This window comes from Lipotes vexillifer, unplaced genomic scaffold (assembly GCF_000442215.2).
Source record: "Lipotes vexillifer unplaced genomic scaffold, Lipotes_vexillifer_v1.1 scaffold61, whole genome shotgun sequence".
Lineage (NCBI taxonomy): Eukaryota > Metazoa > Chordata > Mammalia > Artiodactyla > Lipotidae > Lipotes > Lipotes vexillifer.
Window position 1 is genome coordinate 586,297 of NW_006787051.1, and position 7,199 is coordinate 593,495.

The window sequence follows — 7,199 nt, forward strand, 5'->3', positions numbered from 1 at the left end:
TTCTGACTTCATTCTGTATGACAGACTCTAGGTCCATCCACCTCACTACAAATGACTCAATTTTGTTTCTTTTTATGGCTGAGTAATATTCCATTGTATATATGTCCCACGTCTTCTTTATCCGTTCATCTGTCGATGAACATTTAGGTTGCTTCCATGTCCTGGCTATTGTAAATAGTGCTGCAGTGAACATTTTGGTACATAATTCTTTTTGAATTATGGTTTTCTCAGGGTATACGCCCAGTAGTGGGATTGCTGGGTCATATGGTAATTCTATTTTTAGTTTTTAAGTAACCTCCATACTGTTCTCCGTAGTGGCTGTATCACTTTACATTCCCACCAACAGTTTAAGAGGGTTCCCTTTTCCCCACACCCTCTCCAGGATTTATTGTTTGTAGATTTTTTGATGATGGCTACTCTGACCTGTGTGAGGTGATACCTCATTGTAGTTTTGATTTGCATTTCTCTAATGATTAGTGATGTTGAGCATCTTTTCATGTGTTTGTTGGCAATCTGTATATCTTCTTTGGAGAAATGTCTATATAGGTCTTCTGCGCAGTTTTGGATTGGGTTGTTTGTTTTTTGATATTGAGCTGCATGAGCTGCTTGTATATTTTGGAGATTAATCCTTTGTCAGTTGCTTCATTTGTAAATATTTTCTCCCATTCTGAGGGTTGTCTTTTCATCTTGTTTATGTTTTCCTTTGCTGTGCAGAAGCTTTGAAGTTTCATTAGATGCCATTTGTTTATTTTTGTTTTTATTTCCATTTCTCTAGGAGGTGGGTCAAAAAGGATCTTGCTGTGATTTATGTCATAGAGTGTTCTGCCTATGTTTTCCTCTAAGAGTTTTATAGTGTCTGGCCTTACATTTAGGTCTTTAATCCATTTTGAGTTTATTTTTGTGTATGGTGTTAGGGAGTGTTCTAATTTCATTCTTTTATATGTAGCCGTCCAGTTTTCCCAGCACCACTTATTGAAGAGGCTGTCTTTTCTCTATTGTATATTCTTGCCTCCTTTATCAAAACTAAGGTGACCATATGTGCATGGGTTTATCTCTGGGCTTTCTATCCTGTTCCATTGATCTATATTTCTGTTTTTATGCCAGTACCATACTGTCTTGATAACTGTAGCTTTGTAGTACAGTCTGAAGTCTGGGAGCCTGATTCTTCCAGGTCCATTTTTCTTTCTCAAGTTTGCTTTGGCTACTTGGGGTCTTTTGTGTTTCCACACAAATTGTGCAATTTTTTGTTCTAGTTCTGTGAAAAATGCCATTGGTAGTTTGATAGGGATTGCATTGAATCTGTAGATTGCGTTGGGTAGTATAATCGTTTTCACAATGTTGATTCTCCCAATCTAAGAACATGGTATATCTCTCCATCTGTTTATATCATCTTTAATTTCTTGCAACAGTGTCTTATAGTTTTCTTCATAAGTGTCTTTTGTCTCCTTAGGTAGGTTTATTCCTCGGTATTTTATTCTTTTTGTTGCAGTGGTAAATGGGAGTGTTTCCTTAATTTCTCTTTCAGATTTTTTTATCATTAGTGTATAAGAATGCAAGAGATTTCTGTGCATTAATTGTGTATACTGCTACTTTACCAAATTCATTGATTAGCTCTGGTAGTTTTCTGGTAGCGTCTTTAGGATTCTCTATGTATAATATCATATCATCTGCAAACAGTGACAGCTTCTTTTCCTTTTTGGATTCCTTTTATTTCTTTTTCTTCTCTGATTGTTGTGGCTAAAACTTCCAAAAGTATATTGAATGATAGTGGTGAGAGTGGGCATCCTTGTATTATTCCTGATCTTAGTGGAAATGATTTCAGTTTTTCACCATTGAGAATAATGTTGGCTGTGGGTTTGTCATATATGGCCTTTATTATGTTGAGGCAAGTTCCCACTATGCCTGCTTTCTGCAGGGTTTTTATAATAAATTGGTGTTGAATTTTGTTGAAAGCTTCTTCTGCATCTATTGAGATGATCATATGGTTTTTATCCTTCAATTTGTTAATATGGTGTATCACATATATTGGTTTGCGTATATTGAAGAATCCTTGCGTTCCTGGGATAAACCCCACTTGATCATGGTCTATGACTCTTTTAATGTGCTGTTGGATTCTGTTTGCTAGTATTTTGTTGAGGATTTTTGCATCTATGTTCATCAGTAATATTGGCCTGTAGTTTTCTTTCTTTGTGATATCTTTTTCTGGTTTTGGTATCAGGGTGATGGTAGCCTCGTAGAATGAGTTTGGGAGTGTTCCTCCCTCTGCTATATTTTGGAAGAGTTTGAGAAGGATAGGTGTTAGCTCTTCTCTAAATGTTTGATAGAATTTGCCTGTGAAGCCATCTGGTTCTGGGCTTTTGTTTGTTTGAAGATTTTTAAACACAGTCTGAATTTCAGTCCTTGAGATTCTTCCAGGTTGTCCATTTTATTGGCATATAGTTGCTTGTAGTAATCTCTCATGATCCTTTGTACTTCTGCAGTGTCAGTTGTTACTTCTCCTTTTTCATTTCTAATTCTATTGATTTGAGTCTTCTCCCTTTTTTTCTTGATGAGTCTGGCTAATGGTTTATCAGTTTTGTTTATCTTCTCAAAGAACCAGTTTTTAGTTTTATTTATCTTTGCTATTGTTTCCTTCATTTCTTTTTCATTTATTTTTGATCTGATCTATTATGATTTCTTTCCTTCTGCTAACTTTGGGGTTTTTTTTTTCTTCTTTCACTAATTGCTTTAGGTGTAAGGTTAGGTTGTTTATTTGAGATGTTTCTTGTTTCTTGAGGTAGGATTGTATTGCTATAAACTTCCCTCTTAGAACTGCTTTTGCTGCATCCCATAGGTTTTGGGTCGTCATGTTTTCATTGTCATTTGTTTCTAGTTATATTTGATTTCCTCTTTGATTTCTTCAGTGATCTTTTGGTTATTAAGTAGTGTATTGTTTAGCCTTCGTGTGTTTGTATTTTTTACAGATTTTTTCCTGTAATCGATATCTAGTCTCAGAACATTGTGGTTGGAAAATATACTTGATATAATTTCAATTTTCTTAAATTTACCAAGGCTTGATTTGTGACCCAAGATATGACCTATCCTGGAGAATGTTCCATGAGCACTTGAGAAGAACATGTATTCTGTTGTTTTTGGGTGGAATGTCCTATAAATATCAATTAAGTCCATCTTGTTTAATGTATCATTTAAAGCTTGTGTTACCTTATTTATTTTCATTTTGGATGATCTGTCCATTGGTGAAGTTTGGTGTTAAAGTCCCCTACTATGATTGTGTTACTGTCGATTTCCCCTTTTATGGCTGTTAGTGTTTGTCTTATGTATTGAGGTGCTCCTATGTTGGGTGCATAAATATTTACCATTGTTATATCTTCTTCTTGGATTGATCCCTTGATCATTATGTAGTGTCCTTCTTTGTCTCTTGTAATAGACTTTATCTTAAAGCCTATTTTGTCTGCTATGAGAATTGTTACTCCAGCTTTCTTTTGATTTCCATTTGCATGGAATATCTTTTTCCATCCCCTCACTTTCAGTCTGTATGTGTCCCTAGGTCTGAAGTGGGTCTGTTGTATACAGCATATATATGGGTCTTGTTTGTGTATCCATTCAGCCAGTCTGTTGTCTTTTGGTTGGAGCATTTAATCCATTTACATTTAAGGTAATTATCGATATGTATGTTCTTATTATCATTTTCTTAATTGTTTTGGGTTTGTTATTGTACGTCTTTTCCTTCTCTTGTGTTTCCTGCCTAGAGAAGTTCTTTTAGCATTTGTTGTAAAGCTGGTTTTGTGGTGCTGAATTCTCTTTGCTTTTGCTTGTCTGTAAAGGTTTTAATTTCTCCGTCGAATCTGAGCGAGATCCTTGCTGGGTAGAGTAATCTTGGTTGCATGTTTTTCCCTTTCATCACTTTAAATATGTCCTGCCAGTCCCTTCTGGCTTGCAGAGTTTCTGCTGAAAGATCAGCTGTTAACCTTATGGGGATTACCTTGTATATTATTTGTTGTTTTTCCCTGCTGCTTTTAATATTTTTTCTTTGTATTTAATTTTTGATAGTTTGTTTAATATGTGTCTTGGCCTGTTTCTCCTTGGTTTTATCCTGTATGGTACTCTCCATGCTTCCTGGACTTGATTAACTATTTCCTTTCCCATATTAGCAAAGTTTTCAACTATAATCTCTTCAAATATTTTCTCAGTCCCTTTCTTTTTCTCTTCTTCTACTAGGACCCCTATAATTTGAATGTTGGTGCATTTAATGTTGTCCCAGAGGTCTCTGAGACTGTCCTCAATTCTTTTCATTCTTTTTTCTTTATTCTGTTCTGTGGAATTATTTCCACTGTTTTGTCTTCCAGGTCACTTATCCGTTCTTCTACCTCAGTTATTCTGCTATTGATGCCTTCTAGAGAATTTTTAATTTCACTTATTGTGTTGTTCATCATTGTTTGTTTGCTCATTAGTTCTTCTAGGTCCTTGTTAAATGTTTCTTGTATTTTCTCCATTCTATTTCCAAGATTTTGGATCATCTTTACTGTCCTTACTCTGAATTCTTTTTCAGGTAGACTGCCTATTTCCTCTTCATTTGTTTGGTCTGGTGGGTTTTTACCTTGCTCCTTCACCTGCTGTGTGTTTCTCTGTCTTCTCATTTTGCTTAACTTGCTGTGTTTGGAGTCTCCTTTTCACAGGCTGCAGGTTCATATTTCCTGTTGTTTTTGGTGTCTGCCCCCAGTGGCTAAGGTTGGTCCAGTGGGTTGTGTAGGCTTCCTGGTGGAGGGGACTAGTGCCTGTGTTCTGGTGGATGAGGCTGGATCTTGCCTTTCTGGTGGGCAGGTCCATGTCTGGTGGTGTGTTTTGGGCTGTGTGTGACCTTATTATGATTTTAGGCAGCCTCTCTGCTAATGGGTGGGGTTGTGTTCATGTCTTGCTAGTTGTTTGGCATAGGGTGTGCAGTGCTCTAGCTTGCTGGTCGTTGAGTGGAGCTGGGTCTTAGTATCGAGATGGAGATCTCTGGGAGAGCTTTCGCCGTTTGATATTATGTGGAGCCGGGAGGTCTCTGGTGGACCAATGTCCTGAACTCGGCTCTCCCACTTCAGAAGCACTGGCCTGACACACGGCCGGAGCACCAAGACCCTGTGAGCCACACGGCTCAGAAGAAAGGGGAGAAAAAAGAATGAAAGAGAGAAAGAAGGGAAAAAAAAGAAAGTTATTAAAATAAAAACTGAAAAAATTATTAAAAAAAAATTTTAAAGTAATAAAGAAAAAAATAGGAAAGAAAGAAAGAGAGCAACCGAACCAAAAAACAAATCCACCAATGATAACAAGTGCTAAAAACTATACTAAAAAACAAACAAACAAACAAATAAAAACCCAAGAACAGAAAGGCAGAACCCTAGGACAAATGGTAAAAGCAAAGCTATACAGACAAAATCACACAAAGAATCATACACATACACACAAAAAGCGAAAAAGGAAAAAAAATATATCGTTGCTCCCGAAGTCCACCGCCTCAATTTGGGATGATATGTTGTGTATTCAGGTATTCCACAGATGTTGATTGTGGAAATTTGATCCACTGCTTCTGAGGCTGCTGGGGGAGATTTGCCTTTCTCTTTGTTGTTCACACAGCTCCTGGGGTTCAGCTTTGGATCTGGCCCTGCCTCTGCGTGTAGGTCACCTGAGGGCATCTGTTCTTTGCTCAGACAGGACTGGGTTAAAGTAGCAGCTGATTATGGGGCTCTGGCTCACTCAGGCCTGAGAGAGGGAGGGGTATGGAATGCAGGGCGGTCCTGCAGCTGCAGAGGCTGGAGTGACATTGCAACAGCCTGCGGTGCACTGTGTGTTTTCCCAGGGAAGTTGTCCCTGGATCACCGGATCCTGGCCCTGGCGGGCTGCACAGGCTCCCGGGAGGGGAGGTGTGGATAGTGACCTGTGCTTGCACACAGGGTTCTTGGTAGCTGCAGCAGCAGCCTTAGCATTTCATGCCCATCTCTGGTGTCCACGCTGATAGCAGTGGCTCGCACCCTGCAAAGTAGCTGTTTTAAGAAAACTCAGTAAGCTACAGAAAACTCAGAAAGACAATGATGAAATAAATTGAAAGACACAGATAAATGGAAAGATATCTCATGTTCATGAATTGGAAGTATTAACACTGTTAAAATGTATATACCTCACAAAGCCATCTGTAGATTCAACATAATCCTTATTATAATTCTAATGGCATTTGTTCACTGAAATAGTCAAAAACAATCCTAAAATATGTACAGAATCACAGAAGATCCCCAATACCCAAAGCAATCTTTATAAAGAATAACAAAGCCAGAGGCATCACAATTCCTTACTTCCAACTATGTTATAAATCTATAATAATTAAAACAGTATAGTACTGGCATATAAATAGACACATAGACTAATGAAACAGAGCAGAGAGCCCAGGAAGAATACTCTGTATATGTGGTCAATTTATATTTGACAAGGGAGCCATGAATACTCAGTGGGGAATGGATTGTCTCTCCAACAAATGATGCTGGAAAAACTGGAAAAAGAAATTAGGCCCTTACCTTACACCACTCACAAAAATTAGCTCAAAATGGATTAAAGACTTAAAGAGAAGACCTGATAACATAAAACTAAAAAAAGTAAACATAGTAAAGAATCTCCTTGACATTGTTCTTTGCAATTATTTTTTTGGATATGACACCAAAACTTAAGCAACAAAAGCTGAAATCAACATGTATGACTACATCAAACTAAAATGTTTTACACAGTAAAAGAAATAATAAAAAAATAATGCAAGGTAACCTTCAGAAAGGGAGAAAATATTTGCCATTCAAATATTGAATAAGGACCTGCTAATAAAATATATAAAAACTCGTACAACTGAATAACAAACCCCTAAAAATTTCAGTTGAAAAAATGAGCAGAGAAGTTAAATAGACATTTTTTTCCAAAGAAGACAGTCACATGGCCAACAGATATATGAAATGATGCTCAACACTAATGGTCATCAGAGAAACGCAAATCAAGACCACAGTGAGCTATTACCTCACTCTCAGTAGAATGGCTTTCATCAAGAAGACAAGATATATATATATATATATATATATATATATATATATATATGTATATATATATTTTATGATTAAGGTTTACTTTATTTTTATTTTTTTTTACATCTTTATTGGAGTATAATTGCTTTACAATGGTGTGTT